Source organism: Nomascus leucogenys, chromosome 12 (assembly GCF_006542625.1).
Source record: "Nomascus leucogenys isolate Asia chromosome 12, Asia_NLE_v1, whole genome shotgun sequence".
Lineage (NCBI taxonomy): Eukaryota > Metazoa > Chordata > Mammalia > Primates > Hylobatidae > Nomascus > Nomascus leucogenys.
Window position 1 is genome coordinate 29,400,356 of NC_044392.1, and position 20,400 is coordinate 29,420,755.

The following is a 20,400-nucleotide window of genomic DNA, read 5'->3' on the forward strand; positions in this document are numbered from 1 at the left end:
TATTAATAAGATTTGTAAGTATTATGTGAGGTGTAAGAGATAAAGCTGATGTTGGTTTTTAAAAGCTTTTTGACTTAGACTATTTTTAAAGTAGTTTAGGAGAAGAAATCAGATTGCAACTACTAGTAAACATTAATGAGTTTATAAATCTAAGTAACTTTTATGACTGGGGTCAAGATGTTTCTTTACAAAGCAATAAGGTGACGGGAGACTAAAGATGCGAATTTTACTAAGAAAGCATTATTACTGCATGTATTTACATTTTCCCTCAAATTTCTCTTTTTTTTAACCATGGCTTCAAAATTTCTACAAATACTATTGTTAGTGAGTACTGTGTTTTTTCCTCTGACAATTGTTTATGTCTATTTAATCCATATAAACACTTTTAGAAGAGATATCATGCTTTCTGAATTAAAGGTGTTTTAGTTAAACGAAATATTTGATAAAATGGCTTTTCTTAAAAATTCTCATCACAGGGTGTGGTGTCTTATGCCTGTAATCCTAACACTTTGGGAAGCCAAGGTGGGTAGATCACTTGAGCTCATGAATTTGAGACCAGCCTGGGCAACATGATGAAACCTGGTCTCTACAAAAAAATTAAAAATTAGCCAGGCATACTGGTGCATGCCTGTAGTTCCAGATACTCAGGAGGCAGAGGTAGGAGGATCACTTGAGCCTGGGAGGCAGAAGTTGCAGTGAGCCGAGATCACACCACTGCACTTCAGCCTGGGTAACAAAGCAAGATTCTGTTTCCAAAAAAAAAAAAAAATTAATTACAAGATTTCATACTTTCATACTACATTGGGGGCCAAATGAATCAAAAGTGATATGGTAACATTATCTATCTAATTCATTATAACTTCTAGCAATATTCTTTAATCACTTATAAACTACCTGGCAATAAACATAAAATAGAAAGGGCATGATACATAGTTTTAGAGGGTTCATAAATGAATGCATATGGCTTAAGGTAGCATATAAGATAGCTTCACATAACATCAAGGTGGTATGTTTGATTAAGATAAAAGATGAATTAAAAATAAATGAAATAATTCTGGATGGTAAATCTTGCTGTTTTAATAGAATTCTTGTCAAATTTAATTATATTTTTCATATTATTGTGAATATCGTATTCTACTATCTGTAGGAGAATTACCAAATCACAGAAGCTATAAGAAAAACTGGATTGTACACCTATTTGCAGCATTCATCAAATACAAGTTTAAAAAATATCCACCTGACTTAGAGAGAATACCCCAAATGCTCAATCCACTTTGGCTTGAGGGAAATGTGGAATAGTGATTAACAGTATTTACTACGGAATTAGATGACCTGTATTATATCTTGGCTCTGTCACTAATTAGCTTTGTGACTTTAGTGAAGTTAGTTAAGAAGTTACTCAACCTCTCTAAGCCTTAACTTCTGTGCTTATAAGTGGAGGTAATATATGCACATTGTACATTTTATAGGACAGAGGAGGTGTGATATCACCAAATGAGAATAATGCAGAAAAGGCACTTACCACAGTGTCAGACATATAGTAGTGCTCAAAAAAAGTGAACCATTTTTATTATTTGAGATAAATGATGTAAATGACATAAGCGACATCTGAGTTTTATATATACGAGCTTGAATTAAAAGAAAGAATTCAGAAGGTTCCTTGCAGACAGACTCTCCTTCTTTAGGCGTGTTTTCTAAATCAGAGAAATAAATCAGGCTACAGTCTTACTAATGAACATTTGTGGGTTTACTACACCAAATGTATCAGATTCTTTGCTACCTATCTGAATATGAGAACACTGACAATCTTCAGAAGCCCTTTCAGTTGTCAGCCCTGACATTTTGCAACTGGGAGAAAAGGAAAGTGTATTTAAGTCAAAGCTATTCCAAAATAGCAGGTATTTAAGGAGCACCAATTCACTGCAAGAATTCAAGAAAATTCTGCTAGACATGCTAGAAAAATAGAGCATTAATGAATGAGAAAGTGGGCTGAAAGTGATGGCTTTTGAGAATTATTCCAAAGACTCTGTGATTCAGTAGTGTGTCAAACCCACAGATACAAACACTTCTATTCGTTCTGAAATTTCCAGGCTGTAAAGAAAGATACATAGATTTGTTGGTCAAAAGAGAAAAATAATAGCTTTATCTGAAATGTTCTTAGGAAGGCAGACAAAGAAAATAATTAACAGTCATCAGTTTTCAAATGCCTTCACATATACCATCTTAGTAGATCCTCACAACAATCTTGTGAGACAGAAGTACAGGGAGAAATAAATGATATGGTATGGAGTTAGACCAGTTGCTTCTACCACTTACTAACTCTGGAGTCTTGGGCAGGTTAATCTCTGTGTGCTTCAGTTTTCTCTCAAATAGAGTAATACTACTACCTAAAATCTTCAAAGGGTTGTTGTATGGATTAAATAAATTAGTATTGTAGAAATTCAGAAGAGTACCTGGCACAAAATAATCACTCAACAAATGTCGGCTGTTATCCTCTCTTTTGTAGGAAGAAGAAATTATAGAAAGGTTAAGGGCTATGCCTGAGATCATAAAGATAGTAAGACCCAAATAGAACTCTGGTCTAATTTTCTTTGTGCACATTTCATCTTCTTTATATACCATCTCACTGCTTTTGCTTATTAGCAATACCATAATAAAACTTAGTACTAAAAGGGAAATATAGTAGAAAATGGCAAATTATTTAAAATGAGGACTTATTCTTTCAACAGATGATGATACAGTGTTTTGGTGTCCCAAAGAAATAAAATCCAGCACTGTCCAATTGAAATATAATGCAAGCCACATTTCTAGTACCCATATTTTAAAAAGTAACAATAAAGTGTTGAAATTTACCTTAATACTGCCTTTTTTAACCAAATAGGTCCAAAATACTATTATTTTGACAGGTATTATAAGTTGAGTTGTGTCCCCCACAAAATTCATGTTGAAGCCCTAACCAGCAGTACCACAGAATGTGACTATATTGAGAGATGAGGTTTTAAAAGAAGTAATTAAGTTAAAATGGTTTCATTAGGGTGGGCCCTAATCCAATATAACTGATGTTCTTATAACAAGAGGCAATATGGACATGGGCACACACAGAGGGAAGATATGTGATAACATGAGCCAAGAAGAGAGGCTTCAGAAGAAACCAACCTAACGACACCTTGATCTCAAGACTTCTACCTTCTAGAATTGTGAAAAATACATTTACCTTGCTTAACCCAACTAGTCCATGATAATTTGATGTGGCATCTCTAGCAAACTAATACAATACATAATCAATTAATCAAAATAAAATGTATTAATAAGATATTTTGCATTCTTGTAGAAAGTATTGGAAATCTAATGTATATGTTACACTTACAGCATGTCATAACTGGAACTAGCCACATTTCTTTCTCTTGCCAAATAGTACTGGCTAGAACTTCCAGTACTATGTTAAATAAGAGTGGAGAAAGTGGACATCATTGTCTTGTTCTAGTTCTTAGAGAAGAAGCTTCCAGATTTTCCTTGTTTAGTATGATGTTAGCTGTGGTTTTGTCATATAAGCCCTTTATTGTGTTAAGTTAAATTCCTTCTAATTTGTTGAGAGTTTTTATCATGAAGTGATGTTGAATTTTGTAAAAAAATTTTTCTATATCTATTGAGATGATTATATTGTTTCTGTCCTTCATTCTGGTGATGTGATATACCGCATTTATTGATTTGTATATGTTGAACCATCCTTGTATCCTTGAGATAAATCCCACTTGATTATGGTGTATAATCTTTTTGATACGCTGTAGTATTCAGTTTGCTAGTATTTTGTCAAGAGTTTTTGCATCTATGTTCATCAGGGATATTGGCCTGTAGTTTTTTTTTTTTCTTGCATCCTTCTCTGGTTTTGGTATTAGCGTAATGCTGGCCTCATGGAATGAGTTTGAAAAAATTCCCTTCCATTTTCCAAAATAGTTTGAGAAGAATTGGTGTTAATTCTTCTTTTAAGGTTTGGTAGAATTCAGCAGCAAAGCCATTTGGTCCTGGGCTTTTCTTTGTTGGGAGACTTTAATTACTGACTCAGTTTCATTACTGAATTGTTGTTCTGTTCAAGTTTTCCATTTCTTCCTGGTTCAATCTTGGTAGCTTGTATATGCCCAGGAATGTATCCATTTCTTCTAGGTTTTCCAATTTTTTGGTATATAATTCTTCATAATAGTCTCCAATAATCTTTTGTATTTCTGAAATATCAGTTGTAATATTTCTTTTTTGTGGTATCAGTTGTAATGTTTCATTTTTTCATTACGAATTTTATTTATTTGGGTCTTTTTTTCTTAGTTTAGCTAATGGTTTGTCAATTCTGTTTATCTTTTCAAAAAACCAACTTTTTGTTTCCTTGATCTTTTGTATTGTTGTTTTAATCTCTATTTCTGCTCTGATCTTTATTATTTCTTTCCTTCTTCTAATTTTGGTTTGGCTTATTCTTGCTTTTCTAGTTCCCTGAAGTGCATCATTAAGTTGTTTATTTGAAATCTTTCGACTTTTCTGATGTAGGTGTTTATTGCTATAAACTTTCTGCTTACTACTGCTTTTCCTGTATTGCACAGGATTTGATATGTTATGTTTAGATTTTCATTTGTTTCAAGAAATTTTTTAATGTACTTCTTAATTTCTTAATTTATCCTTTGGTTGTTTTGGAGCATGTTGTTTAATTTATATGTAATTGTTCAGTTTCCAAAGTTCCACTTGATTTTGATTTCTAGTTTTATTCCATTGTGATAAGAAAATATATTTCATATGATTTTGATTTTTAAAAATGTGTTGAGACTTGTTTTGTGTCCTAACATATGATCTATCCTGGGGAATGTTCCATGTGCTAATGAGAAGAACACATATTCTGTAACTATTGCATAGAATGTTCTGTAAATGTCTGTTAGGTCCATTTGATTTATAGTACAGTTTGAATCCAATGTATCTTTGTTGATTTTATGCCTAGGTGATCTATGCAATGCTGAGAGTGGGGTATTCTAGGAAGCAAATATGTCCTTCTTCACATGGCAGCAGCAAGAAGAATGAGAGCCAAGCAAAGGGGGAAGCCCCTTATAAAACCATCAGATCTTGTAAGAATTTACTCACTCTCATGAGAATAGCATGGGGGAAACCACTCTCATGATTCAATTACCTTCTACCAGGTCCCTCCCAAGACATGTGGGAATTATAAGAACTATAATTCAAGATGAGATTTGGGTGAGGACACAGCCAAACCATAGCAGTACTCCTGCTCATTTTGGGTTTGTTTGTATGGAATATATATTTTCATTCCTTCACTTTCAGTCTATGTGTATCTTCATAGGTAAAGTGAGTTTATTGTAGGCAGCACATAGTTGGGTCTTGATTTTTAACCATTCAGCCAGTTTATATCTTTTAATTGTGGAATTTAATCTACTCATATTCAAGGTTATTATTGTTAGGAGAGGACTTAATCTTGTCATATTTTTTGTTTTCTCATTGTTTTGTATATCCTTTCTTCCTGTTTTTCCTCTCTCATTATTTATCTTTGCAGTTTGGTGGTGTTCTGACATGATAAGATTAAATTCCTTTCCCTTAATCATTTGTGTATCTGCTCTATGAGTGAATTTTATACTTTTGCATGTTTTTATGATGATAGAAATATCATCCTTTTGCTTCCATGTGTAGGACTTCTTTAATAATTTTTTGTAATGCTGGTCTAGTGGTGATGAATTTCCTCAGTTTTTGTTTGTCTGGGAAAGACATTATTTCCCCTTCATTTCTGAAGTGTAGATTTTCTGGGTATAGTATTCTTGGCTAACATCTTTTTTTTTTCTTTCAGTGCTTTGAATTTATCATCCCAGGAATTTATCATTTCCTAGCCTATAAGGTGCCTGCTGAGAAATCTAATGTTAGCTTAATGGGGATTCCCTTATCTGTGACTTAATGCTTTTCTCTTGCTATTATTGGAATTCTTTGTCTTTGACTTTTGTCACTTTGACTATAACATGATTTGGAGAGGACCTTTTTGAACTTAATATATTTGGAGTTTTGAGTTTCCTGGATCTAGATATCTATATTTCTATCAAGACATGCAAAGTTTTCAGCTATTATTTCATTAAATAGGTTTTCTATGCCTTTCCTGAAATTCTCATACTGTGAATATTTGCTCATTTAATGGTGTCCCAATAGGTCCTGTAGGCATTCTTAATTCTTTTTTATTTTATTTTTCTTTTTTTTGGACTGGGTTATTTCAAAATATTCACCTTCAAGTTTAAAAATTCTTTCTTTTGGTTGATCTGGTCTATTGTTGAATCTCTCAATTGTATTTTTTATTTCAATCATTGAATTCATCAGCTCCAAGATTTCTGTTTAGTTCTTTTTTATAATATGTATCTCTTTGTTAAATTTCTCATTCAGAAGAATACAAAATGCTTCCTGAATTTGCATGTCATTCTTGTGCAGGGGCTGTGTTAATCTTTTCTATATCTTTCCAATTTTAGTATATGTGCTACTAAAGTGAGCACCCATGAATGATTTTCTAACTTGTAGGTTTTCCAGACATTCAGCTAGGTTCTGATATTAACTTACTGGCCATTTGATTGCTAATGAATATTCTAATCACAGAGACAAGACTCTTCTTCCTGAAATCAGATAAATTTGCTAATAATCAGCATTTTACTGAAAAGTTTTTTGGAGGGCTAATACTAAATTTATGAATTAAATTGATATTGGGGAAAGCCTCTGGAGTTTTCTTTGTATTTGGTTGGTTTTGTTTTGTTTTTCAAAATCCAGGAATACTTTAGCATGTTTATTTATTCATTTTTTACTTTTTTTAGAAAAAGGGCCTCGCTCTGTTGCCCAGGCTGCAGTCACATAGTGTGATCATAGCTCACTTGAACTTCTGGGATCAACTAATCCTCCTACCTCAACTTCCCAAGTAGCAGGGTAACAGGTGAATGCCACCATGCCCAGCTAATTAAAAAAATGTTTTTAGAGACAGGGTCTTGCTATGTTGCCCAGGCTGGTCTCAAACTCCTGTCCTCAAGCAATCCTCCTGCTTAAGCCACTGAACTAGCTGAGATTACAGGCATTAGCCACTTTATCTGGCACTAGCATGTCTGAATGTATATCTATTGATGGTTCATGTTACCTGGAATATAATCCAGTTTTTAAAGCCATTACTCTTAAGACAAATCCTCTATCTTTAAAGATTATGACTTCTCACGCACAGTGTTTGGTTATTTTTTACTCTTCTCTATGGGCTCATCTACAGGACATGCAACTCACAGATTTGCTTGCTATGTAGTCTATACGTATAAACAGGCAAAACGCAGAACAGGCTTTACATTACTGTCTAAAGTATTGTTTTCTCACCTTGGGGTTTATGGAGGTATTTCTGGGGATTAGAAATTTTTCAGGGGGTGGAGCCAAGATGGCCGATTAGGAACAGCTCTGGTCTACAGCTCCCAGCGCGAGCGACACAGAAGACGGGTGATTTCTGCATTTCCATCTGAGGTACCGGGTTCATCTCACTAGGGAGTGCCAGACAGTGGGTGCAGGACAGTGGGTGCAGTGCACTGTGCAGAGGCTGAAGCAGGGTGAGGCATTGCCTCACTTGGGAAGCACAAGGGGCCAGGGAGTTCCCTTTCCTAGTCAAAGAAAGGGGTGACAGGCGGCGCCTGGAAAATCAGGTCACTCCAACCCTAATACTGCGCTTTTCCAATGGGCTTAAAAAATGGCACACCAGGAGATTATATCCTGCACCTGGCTCAGAGGGTCCTATGCCCACGAAGTCTCACTGATTGCTAGCACAGCAGTCTGAGATCAAACTGCAAGGCAGCAGCAAGGCTGGGGGAGGGGCACCTGCCATTGCCCAGGCTTGATCAGGTAAACAAAGCAGCCAGGAAGCTCGAACTGGATGGAGCCCACCACAGCCCAAGGAGGCCCGCCTGCCTCTGTAGGCTCCACCTCTGGGGGCAGGGCACAGACAAACAGAAAGACAGCATTAACCTCTGCAGACTTAAATGTCCTTGTCTGACAGCTTTGAAGAGAGTAGTGGTTCTCCCAGCATGCAACTGGAGATCTGAGAATGGGCAGACTGCCTCCTCAAGTGGGTCCCTGTCCCCCAAGCAGCCTAACTGGGAGGCATCCCCCAGTATGGGCAGACTGGCACCTCACACGGCTGGGTACTCCTCTGAGGCAAAACTTCCAAAGGAATGATCAGACAGCAGCATTTGCAGTTCACCAAGATCTGCTGTTCTACAGCCACCACTGTTCTGCAGCCACTGCTGCTGATACCCAGGCAAACAGGGTCTGGAGTGGACCTCTAGCAAACTCCAACAGACTGCAGCTGAGGGTCCTGTCTGTTAGAAGGAAAACTAACAAACAGAAAGGACATCCAGACCGAAAACCCTTCTGTACGACACCATCATCAAAGAGCAAAAGTAGATAAAACCACAAAGATGGGGAAAAAGCAGAGAAGAAAAACTGGAAACTCTAAAAACCAGAGTGCCTCTCCTCCTCCAGAGGAATGCAGCTCCTCACCAGCAATGGAACAAAGCTGGATGGAGAATGGCTTTGACGAGCTGAGAGAAGAAGGCTTCAGATGATCAAACTACTCCGAGCTACAGGAGGAAATTCAAACCAAGGGCAAAGAAGTTAAAAACTGTGAAAAAAAATTAGATGAATGGATAACTAGAATAACAAATGCAGAGAAGTCTGAAAAGGAGCTGATGGAGCTGAAAGCCAAGGCTTGACAACTACGTGAAGAATGCAGAAGCCTCAGGAGCCGATGCGATCAACTGGAAGAAAGGGTATCAGTGATGGAAGACAAAATGAATGAAATGAAGCGAGAAGGGAAGTTTAGAGAAAAAAGAATAAAAAGAAATGAACAAAGCCTCCAAGAAATATGGGACTATGTGAAAAGACCAAATCTATGTCTGACTGGTGTACCTGAAAGTGATGGGGAGAATGGAACCAAGTTGGAAAACACTCCGCAGCATATTATAAAGGAGAACTTCCCCAATCTAGCAAGGCAGGCCAACATTCAGATTCAGGAAATATAGAGAACGCCACAAAGATACTCCTCGAGAAGAGCAACTCCAAGACACATAATTGTCAGATTCACCAAAGTTGAAATGAAGGAAAAAATGTTAAGGGCAGCCAGAGAGAAAGGTCGGGTTACCCACAAAGGGAAACCCATCAGACTAACAGCGGACCTCTCGGCAGAAACTCTATAAGCCAGAAGACAGTGGGGCTGATATTCAACATTCTTAAAGAAAAGAATTTTCCACCCAGAATTTCATATCCAGCCAAACTAAGCTTCAAAAGTGAAGGAGAAATAAAATACTTTACAGACAAGCAAATGCTGAGAGATTTTGTCACCACCAGGCCTGCCCTAAAAGAGCTCCTGAAGGAAGCACTAAACATGGAAAGGAACAACCGGTACCAGCCACTGCAAAAACATGCCAAATTGTAAATACCATTGAGGCAAGGAAGAAACTGCATCAACTAATGAGCAAAATAACCAACTAACATCATAATGACAGGATGAAATTCACACATAACAATATTAACTTTAAATGTAAATGGGCTAAATGCTGCAATGAAAAGACACAGACTGGCAAATTGGATAAAGAGTCAAGACCCAGCAGTGTGCTGTATTCAGGAAACACATCTCACATGCAGAGACACACATAGGCTCAAAATAAAGGGATGGAGGAAGATCTACCAAGCAAATGGAAAACAAAAAAAGGCAGGGGTTGCAAGCCTAGTCTCTGATAAAACAGACTTTAAACCAACAAAGATCAAAAGAGACAAAGAAGGCCATTACATAATGGTAAAGGGATCAATTCAACAAGAAGAACTAACTATCCTAAATATATATGCACTCAATACAGAAGCACCCAGATTCATAAAGCAAGTCCTGAGTGACCTACAAAGAGACTTAGACTCCCACACAATAATAGTGGGAGACTTTAACACCCCACTGTCAACATTAGACAGATCAACGAGACAGAAAGTTAACAAGGATACCCAGGAATTGAACTCAGCTCTGCACCAAGTGGACCTAATGGACATCTACAGAACTCTCCACCCCAAATCAACAGAATATACATTTTTTTCAGCACCACACCACACCTATTCCAAAACTGACCACATAGTTGGAAGTAAAGCTCTCCTCAGCAAATGTAAAAGAACAGAAATTATAACAAACTGTCTCTCAGACCACAGTGCAATCAAACTAGAACTCAGGATTAAGAAACTCACTCAGAACCACTCAACTACATGGAAACTGAACAACCTGCTCCTGAATGACTACTGGGTACATAACAAAATGAAGGCAGAAATAAAGATGTTCTTTGAAACCAACGAGAACAAAGACACAACATACCAGAATCTCTGGGACACATTCAAAGCGGTGTGTAGAGGGAAATTTATAGCACTAAATGCCCACAAGAGAAAGTAGGAAAGATCCAAAATTGACACTCTAACATCACAATTAAAAGAACTAGAAAAGCAAGAGCAAAAACATTCAAAAGCTAGCAGAAGGCTAGAAATAACTGAAATCAGAACAGAACTGAAAGGAATACAGAGACAAAAAACCCTTCAAAAAATTAATGAATCCAGGAGCTGGTTTTTTGAAAAGATCAACAAAATCGATAGACCACTAGCAAGACTAATAAAGAAGAAAAGAGAGAAGAATCAAATAGACGCAATAAAAAATGATAAAGGGGATATCACCACCCATCCCACAGAAACACAAACTACCATCAGAGAATACTACAAACACCTCTACGCAAATAAACTAGAAAATCTAGAAGAAATGGATAAATTCCTCGACACATACACCCTCCCAAGACTAAACCAGGAAGAAGTTGAATCTCTGAATAGACCAATAACAGGCTCCGAAATTGTGGCAATAATCAATGGCTTACCAACCAAAAAAAGTCCAGGACCAGATGGATTCACAGCCGAATTCTACCAGAGGTACAAGGAGGAGCTGGTACCATTCCCTCTGAAACTATTCCAATCAATAGAAAAAGAGGGAATCCTCCCTAACTCATTTTATGAGGCCAGCATCGTCCTGATACCAAAGCCTAGCAGAGACACAACCAAAAAAGAGAATTTTAGACCAATATCCTTGATGAACATTGATGCAAAAATCCTCAATAAAATACTGGCAAACTGAATCCAGCAGCACATCAAAAAGCTTATCCACCAAGATCAAGCAGGCTTCATCACTGGGATGCAAGGCTGGTTCAACATACGCAAATCAATAAATGTAATCCAGCAAATAAACAGAACCAAAGACAAAAACCACATGATTATCTCGATAGATGCAGAAAAGGCCTTTGACAAAATTCAACAACCCTTCATGCTAAAAACTCTCAATAAGTTAGGTATTGATCGGACAAATCTCAAAATAATAAGAGCTATCTATGACAAACCCACAGCCAATATCATACTGAATGGGCAAAAACTGGAAGCATTCCCTTTGAAAACTGGCACAAGACAGGGATGCCCTCTCTCACCACTCCTATTCAACATAGTGTTGGAAGTTCTGACCAGGGCAATTAGGGAGGAGAAGGAAATAAAGAGTATTCAATTACGAAAAGAGGAAGTCAAATTGTCCCTGTTTGCAGATTACATGATTGTATATCTAGAAAACCCCATTGTCTCAGCCCAAAATCTCCTTAAGCTGATAAGCAACTTCAGCAAAGTCTCAGGATAGAAAATCAATGTACAAAAATCACAAGTATTCTTATACACCAATAACAGACAAACAAAGAGCCAAATCATGAGTGAACTCCCATTCACAATTGCTTCAAAGACAATAAAATACCTAGGAATCCAACTTACAAGGGATGTGAAGGACCTCTTCAAGGAGAACTACAAACCACTGCTTAATGAAATAAAAGAGGATACAAACAAATGGAAGAACATTCCATGCTTATGGGTAGGAATAATCCATATGGTGAAAATGGCCATACTGCCCAAGGTAATTTATAGATTCAATGCCATCCCCATGAAGCTACCAATGACTTTCTTCACAGAATTAGAAAAAACCACTATAAAGTTCATATGGAACCAAAAAAGAGCCCGCATCGCCAAGTCAATCCTAAGCCAAATGAACAAAGCCGGAGGCATCACGCTACCTGACTTCAAACTATACTACAGGGCTACAGTAACCAAAACAGCATGGTACTGGTACCAAAACAGAGATATAGACCAATGGAACAGAATAGAGCCCTCAGATAATGCCGCATATCTACAACTATCTGATCTTTGACAAACCTGACAAAAACAAGCAATGGGAAAGGATTCCCTATTTAATAAATTGTGCTGGGAAAACTGCCTAGCCATATGTAGAAAGCTGAAACTGGATCCCTTCCTTACACCTTATACAAAAATTAATTCAAGATGGATTAAAGACTTACATGTTAGACCTAAAACCATAAAAACTCTAGAAGAAAACCTAGGCAATACCATTCAGGACATAGGCATGGGCAAGGACTTCATGTCTAAAACACCAAAAGCAATGGCAACAAAAGCCAAAATTGACAAATGGGATCTAATTAAACTAAAGAGCTTCTGCACAGCAAAAGAAACTACCGTCGGAGTGAACAGGCAACCTACAAAATGGCAGAAAATTTTCGCAACCTACTTATCTGACAAAGGGCTAATATGCAGAATCTACAATGAACTCAAACAAATTTACAAGAAAAAAACAAACAACCCCATCAAAAAGTGGGCGAAGGACATGAACAGACACTTCTCAAAAGAAGACATTTATGCAGCCAAAAAACACATGAAAAAATGCTCATAGTCACTGGCCATCAGAGAAATGCAAATCAAAACCACAATGAGATACCATCTCACACCAGTTAGAATGGCAATCATTAAAAAGTCAGGAAACAACAGGTGCTGGAGAGGATGTGGAGAAATAGGAACACTTTTACACTGTTGGTGGGACTGTAAAGTAGTTCAACCATTGTGGAAGTCAGTGTGGCGATTCCTCAGGGATCTAGAACTAGAAATACCATTTCACCCAGCCATCCCATTACTGGGTATATACCCAAAGGATTATAAATCATGCTGCTATAAAGACACATGCACACGTATGTTTATTGAGGCACTATTCACAATAGCAAAGACTTGGAACCAACCCAAATGTCCAACAACGATAGACTGGATTAAGAAAATGTGGCATCTGTACACCATGGAATACTATACAGCCATAAAAAATGATGAGTTCATGTCCTTTGCAGGGACATGGATGAAACTGGAAACAATCATTCTCAGTAAACTATCACAAGGACAAAAAACTAAACACCACATGTTCTCACTCATAGGTGGGAATTGAACAATGAGAACACATGGACACAGGAAGGGGAACATCACACTCCGGGGACTGTTGTGGGGTGGGGGGATGAGGGAGGGATAGCATTAGGAGATATACCTAATGCTAAATGACGAGTTAATGGGTGCAGCACACCAACATGGCACATGTATACATATGTAACAAACCTGCACATTGTGCACATGTACCCTAAAACTTAAAGTATAATAAGAATAAAAAAAAGAATAAAAAAAAGAAATTTTTAAATGACAATTTAAACATGTTTTTCCTCATTATAATCTTTAAAAATGCAACAACATCAATGTCTACATTATTTTCATTTCACGCATGAATATTTCAGTTGGTATTTCTAAAAGATAAAAATTCCTTTTCAAAAATCATAACCACAGTGCCATTATCACATCAAAAATATTTAACAAGAATTTCTTAACATGAATGACTACTTTAAAAATATTTTTATTTGAGAAATTTTATATATATGTAAAAGTAGATGGAATAGAAAGAACAGTACAAATTAATCTCTCGTTACTCAACTTCAACAATTCACCACATGGCCAACCTTGTTCTGTCTATGCTTCTCAACTATTTTGAGGCAAACTCAGACATCACATAATTTTATCTGTAAATATTTCAGTGTATAATCCTAAAAGATAAGAACCCTTAGAAAACATAAACACAATACTATTTTTATTATTTAAAACATTAATAATTTTTTAACTTTATTATATATTTAGTGTTCATATTACACTTCCCCAATTGTCTTTAAAGAATGTTTTTAAGGTTATGTGTTTGAGTTTGAATTGAAATAAGTCTGTATACTGTGTGTATTAGTTCATTCTTGTGTTGTTAAAAAGAAATACCTGAGACTCAGTAATTTGTAAGAAAAGAGGTTTAATTGGCTCAGGACTCTGCAGGCTGTACAGAAAGCATGATACTAGCATCTGCCTGGCCTCTGGGGAGGCTTCAAGAAACTTACAATCATGGTGGAAGGTGAAGGGGGAACAAGCACTTCACATAGAGCAGTAGCAAGAGAGGGAGCAGGGAGGTGCCACATACTTTTAAATGACCAGATTTTATGAGAACTCACTCACTGTCACTAGGACAGTACCAAGGGGAGATGATGCTGAAACATTCATGAGAAATCCATCCCCATGATCCAGTCAGCACCCACTGGGCCCCACCTCCTATGCTGGGGATTACAATTGACATGAGATTTGGTGGGGATACAGATCCAAACCATGTCACTGTGATTGGTAGATATTTCTCTTATGCCTATCTTAATCTTCAGACTTCTCCATCTCTCTATTTCTTGCTCTTGCAATTTGTTGTTATTAAAAATTTTTTTTGTCCTATAGATTCTGTCCAATCTCCCAGTGTGGATTTGGCTGATTACATCCCCTGCCATCATTTAATGTGCTCTTCCACTCCTTGTATTTCCTATAATTTGGTATTTAGATCTGGAGGCTCAATAATTACTCCTTAACTGCCTCTTTTTGAGTTGGAAAAAGGCATCTACTTCAAAACTGACATGCAGACTAGATACTAATGTTGTACAGCAGAAAATGACCCCCTTATATACAGTGTAAACATAAGTTTCTGTTGTACTTGTAGAGTCTATCTTGGTCTAAACCAGTTTATTGAAGCATAGATAATTATTACAACTAACCCAGGCTATATATTAAACATTTAATATATGATGAGACATGCACTAGGTTTCTTTGGAGATTAAAGGGAAAGTCACAGCACAGTTTGTGCACCTAAGAAGTTTACCCTGTATTTGGGGAGGAGCCCATGAACAGGCCAAAAACAATGTGTCATAAAGATAGCATGTAATATGAACTAAGTGGTATGGTATAGCCTCTAAGTGTAATTAGCCTTTCAAGAGAGAAGAGTTTTCTAGAGATTTCAGGAGCTAGGCAAGGCTATGGAAAGAAAGTGAGTGAGACTTGGCCTGGTTGTACTGGGGCATGCAGACCTTTAGAAGGCATCTAAGTGAGGGAAACAAAGGGAATGGAGGTGGAAATTAGTTTGATGTGTTAGGGAAAATACTGGGGAGGACATGGTAACAAATATGTTGAGAAGAAGAGTATATGGCTGAATTGCAAAATGAGTGGTCAGATTGTGGAGAACTTGGGTTAGGCTAAGGAGATGAGATGAAATGTGGTGGGCTTGAAAGGTCACCAGAAAGGATGTGCTCAAGCAGTGTTTTAGGAAGATTAGTATGGCAACTGCAGGCGGAATTTATTTAAGGAGAGTGAGACTGGAAGCAAGGAGATCAATTATTGTCTGCAGTAAGAAACTATGTGTGAAGTCTGGATCAAGTGGGTTGCTATAAAAATGGAGAGGTAACCAGTAGATCATAAAGGCATTCTCAAGAAGAAATTATTGGAAAATTGTGACAGATTGGATACAAAATCTATTAAGAGTAAAATAATATGCTCAGATGTCCAGTCTTGAAGACTGATATGGTGACTTCATAGGTTGGGGCAAACAAACTGAAGCAGAGAAATTGGTTTTTATGGAAAAAATGAGTTTATTTTTTAGTAAATTTTGTAGATGCAAAGGACATATCTGGTGGCAACTGGAATCACAGATTAAGCATTCAGGAGCCACAACAGAAAATGTAGATTTAGGAATCTTTCATACAGAATTGGAAGCTGGAGCCATAAGAATAGAAAACATTCGTAAAAGAAATGAGTGTACAGAAAAAAACAAATTTGTCTTTGTGTTTAGCAAAGTGCCTGGCCTAGTGTGAGTACTCAGTAAATGCTTTCAGAATGAAAGAATAAATAATGGAATGAAACAAGAAAGAGAGGGAGGAAAGTATTTGGGGATGGATATTCACAGTTAAGGAGGTGGAAGTGCCAGCAAAGGAGACCATAAGGAGGTAAAAAAAGGTGAGGAGGGTTCAAAGATCATGCATCATCCCAGGCTACTTTAGATAAAAAAGCTTTTAAGAAAAAGGCAGTCATTAACAGTGCCAGATATTGCTAAGAGGCTAAACAGAATGAGGGCTGGCAATGGCTTTGTCTGAATGATGTAAGAATCTTTAACAGAGCTTTTCTGTGGAGATGGGGGTTTGTGGATAGGATTAAAGGGGGGCCAGAAGCTGGATTAGGAGGGTGAGGTGGAGAATGTGGAAAGGGGGCTGAAAGAAAGTATAAGTCATACTGTGAAAGTTTGGCAGAAAAATGAAGGGAATGGCACGCTGTTTATCAAGATATCAGGGTTGAGTCAAAGATGTTTCTTTTAGGCCAGGGAAGACACGTGTATATTAAAAAGAAGCCAGAAGGCAAAAGACTAAAGACACTAGAAATAACAACAAACAAATGAGATTCAGTATGCTGTAAAGGAGAAATATTCAGACAGATTCACCTTCCATGCCATATTCCAGTTATACCAGACCTTTTGCTATTCCCAAATCAAACCATGCACATCACGACCTGGTGCCTTTAGCCATGTTGCCCCTTTGAATCTGAATGCCCTTTTGCCTGATATTTGATTGCTAAAATCTCTTCATTATTCAAGACCTGGCCCAAATGATCTCTCTTTCCTAGACACTCATAGCTTATTAAATATTTCTTATCGTTAAGGCTTTATATTCTTTTCATGTATTATTGTTAATTGCTTTCTAATAGGCCTTCTCCCCTGTATTTTAATGTATTACACACAGTTGCTACTCAATCATATTTAATAAATGAAAGTGGAATTTCTCTTTTTAACAATTTAAAGGAAGAATAAGAAGAGAATGGTGGAAGAATGCTCAGCCGAGGTAAAGATAAAGGTATTGGGCAGCTTCTTCTGGTTGGCTTCTATATTCTCTTAAGAGGTGACATTCTTGCCTACAGGAAAAGTGAGGGACAGATGTGATGGAAGATCATTTTTGGAGCAGGTGATTGGCTAGTCAACAAAGAGGTGAGTGAAAGGAGGGCAGGGTCTTATAAGTGATTGGCTAGTCAACAAAGAGGTGAGTGAAAGGAGGGCAGGGTCTTATAAGTGTTGGGTATTTGCAATGATCCAGATTTTGCAGCAAGTTTTCTTTTACTAAGCGTTCATGGTTGGAAGGACAGGAAAAGCATAAAGACCTAGCATTGATGACTTGTGTAGAGAGCTTCACCATAATCACTAATAAACATTTAACATAGAGAGGTGGCTGTTGCAGAATGATGTCACAGACAACACTGAGATGCCAAGCAGGGAGCTCAGGGTAAGGAGAGAACCTAACACTACTTGTCAGGTCAAGACTCTCAACTTGGCTGCTGGGAGAATTACATGGGATGGTTTTAAAGACTATTGATACCTGGGCTCCACCCTCAAATATTATGATTTAATTGGTCTGGGGTGAAGCCAGGATCATTTGCATTTTTTAAGTGCTCCAGTTTGAGAACCCTGCAGTAAAGAGATATAGGTCTGGGAAAAGCAGGGGAGTTAAGTGATTGAAGGTTCTACTGAGGATAGAGTACAGGATGAAATAAAAATGCTATTTATGGTCTCAGGCCTGAAAATTCCCAGGAAAAAGAAGTGTCTGACTTAGCGTAAAAGAAAGTATCTATGTTTTAACATTCAAATGTGATCTCAGCTACTTTCTACTAGACAGACATCACCATTCCCTGACAGTCATAATTGGCACTAAGGTAGGCAAATGGTTGAATGGGAAAGGAGAAGTTATGAAGCTTTCTTCTAGTCTCTGTTTTAAAAAGAAAGTTGCCTCTCCCAGATAAGCCTTACTGGTTCTGAGACCCAGTGAAACTGAGAACAAGTGCAGAAGGGACACAGGGTGCTCAGGAAATCCCATAGTGAGCCAGACCCAAGGTCAGCCACCCCAGTAAGTCTCAAGAGGCATCCTGTGTGGGAGCTCAAAGCTGTTCTCTGACTTCTGTTGTAAAAGTCAGGTATAGCCCCAGTTTTCTTAGTAGCCATTTGTAGCTCTCATTCATAAATCTGGCTAAAAGATTTCTGAATTCACTTACATTTCCCGCCAGTCCCACCTTTTGGGACTAATGAGTTCTGCAAGTTTATAACCTGTTATGTGAAGTAGATTTCCTTTCATTTGCCCTAAACTTACTGCACTCTGTTTTAAAGAGTGCCTTCCTTGTCCTAAGAAGAAAATGTAAACAGAATTATAACATGAGGACAGATTGGCTAAAGTAAGCAGGGCAGAAAAAGAGCAAGGTGTTACAAGCAACCGCAGACTACCTTAAATCCATAGTGTAGTTTTAAAAGGCAAACATGGCTGGAATGCATGATCCAGGGGAGAGCTGGGTGTGCTACACAACAATAGCTCCATTGTTCGTAGTACTTGTTAGACCCTTGCAGGGGCTCTGCATTCTGCCTGAGGCTCTACTGCTCAAATGAAAGGGAGAGCTTGAATATTTAGCAGATATTAAGAAAACGGATTAAAATACTGGAAGTAAAACCTGGAGGAAAAAGTAAACAAATTTGGATGTCTCGGGGTATAGAAGAGAAAGTTATTCTATATAAAAATAGTAGGATACTATGTATAAAGTGAAAAATAGTTGTTTTACATTTGAATTAAAGCACAAAGAGGAGTCAAAATGCATCAGATGATGATTTAGCTTTGCTATAAGAAGGAACTTCCTGACACCTATTATTATATATAAGACCAAGTGGAGATAGAAAACTTTGCATTTTATTTTGTTTTGAATGTTCATAATTCCAAATGATTTGGGGTTCATCTTGCCTTTGTACATCCCTCAGTGGTTTATAAAGATAGCTAAATGAGTTATTTACTCAGAGGGATATGGTAATATTGAATTAGGCATCTTACAAAATAAATAAATTTGTGACGAAAATACTAATATGTACACTTTTAAAAACTATAAGGAAACAACTAATTTTTTTAAAAAATCAATTTTAGTGTGCTAAAGTAGACTAAATAGTAGACTAAACTATCTGTTGCATTTTTTTTTCCTCCAAGGTCATAGTATACAGTTGATTATAGGAAAGTCTTGTGTTTTAATGGAAAATAGGGCAAAGGTTATGTGCAACAGGAATCCAGTCATGTGGAGCTTGCAGAACGCAGGTTAGGCTCATAAAACTGCTCATTAAAATGCTGTGTTCTGAAGCAAAAGCAAATAAATGAGCTCAGGGAAAAGAGCCGCAGAAAATTGTCTAGAAATATTTCCATGAAAGACTGTGAAAATAGTCCTTCCCAGTCATAAGAAACGTGCAGATATTGCTTATACAAATAGCCCACACTTAAAAGACTTTTAAATACCTTCCCTGAAATGCTGGTTTTGACCTTCTGCCAAGAGCTACTTAATGTTTTTTTTTTAAATTTTTCTGAATAGACTGTATGATGAGTAAAAAATAAAAAGGCATATACACCAGAAGCTTTTAAAACAGTATGAGAAGAACAGTTTGGTTATTACCCCCTACTCCAAATTGTAGTTTAAACTTAGCAAGTTCACAAGTTCTACAATGGTTTCAAATGCCAATCTCAAATTAAAGAAATTAAGACAAAAAAACATCTTCAAGATTTATAGGGCTCCCTGATTCTCTACACTTTACTATCTTACAGTAGAGAAAACATAGATTGAGGAATCTAAAAAAAAAAAGGGTAATAGTTATGGCTTGCTAGCAAAATAATGAACAGCAAGAAGACTTCTAAGAAGACAGCCCCAAAGCAATTCAGACAGACCATGCTTACACAAGGGCTGGCTGATCTATGTGGCCTCAAGCCAAAAACAACAGCCAGCAGCTCCCATCACTTATAAAGGAAACTGCACTACTTGATGCTGATTAAGTGTGTGTGTGTGTGTGTGTGTGTTGTGGGAGTTGTTCAGATGACCATCTGATTTTCAGTATAAATTCAGTGATGCCCCAGGCCCCTTCTGAGCCACCAGAGGGGCAACCAGGTGAAATCTCACCATGCCAAGTGATTAACCAGAGTGAAGCCAGCTCACAGAAAACAGACTGCTCCAGAGAGAAGCACAGGTAATGAGTCATGTGGTCTGAAATCATACCGACTACTCTGTCTGTGGCTTTTTTTTCCTTGCACCATTTCCACAGTGTATTAGAATCAG

General features: G+C 37.3%; 1 protein-coding gene and 1 non-coding gene across 9 annotated transcripts in view; both read right to left on the reverse strand.

Moving 5' to 3' along the window:
- Positions 1-20,400, reverse strand: part of DNM3 (dynamin 3) — a 600,443-nt gene that overhangs the window by 44,396 nt on the left and 535,647 nt on the right. The window lies entirely within an intron of this gene.
- Positions 6,409-6,515, reverse strand: LOC115837711. The gene has a single exon (XR_004032771.1). It is a non-coding gene; the product is annotated as a U6 spliceosomal RNA (small nuclear RNA).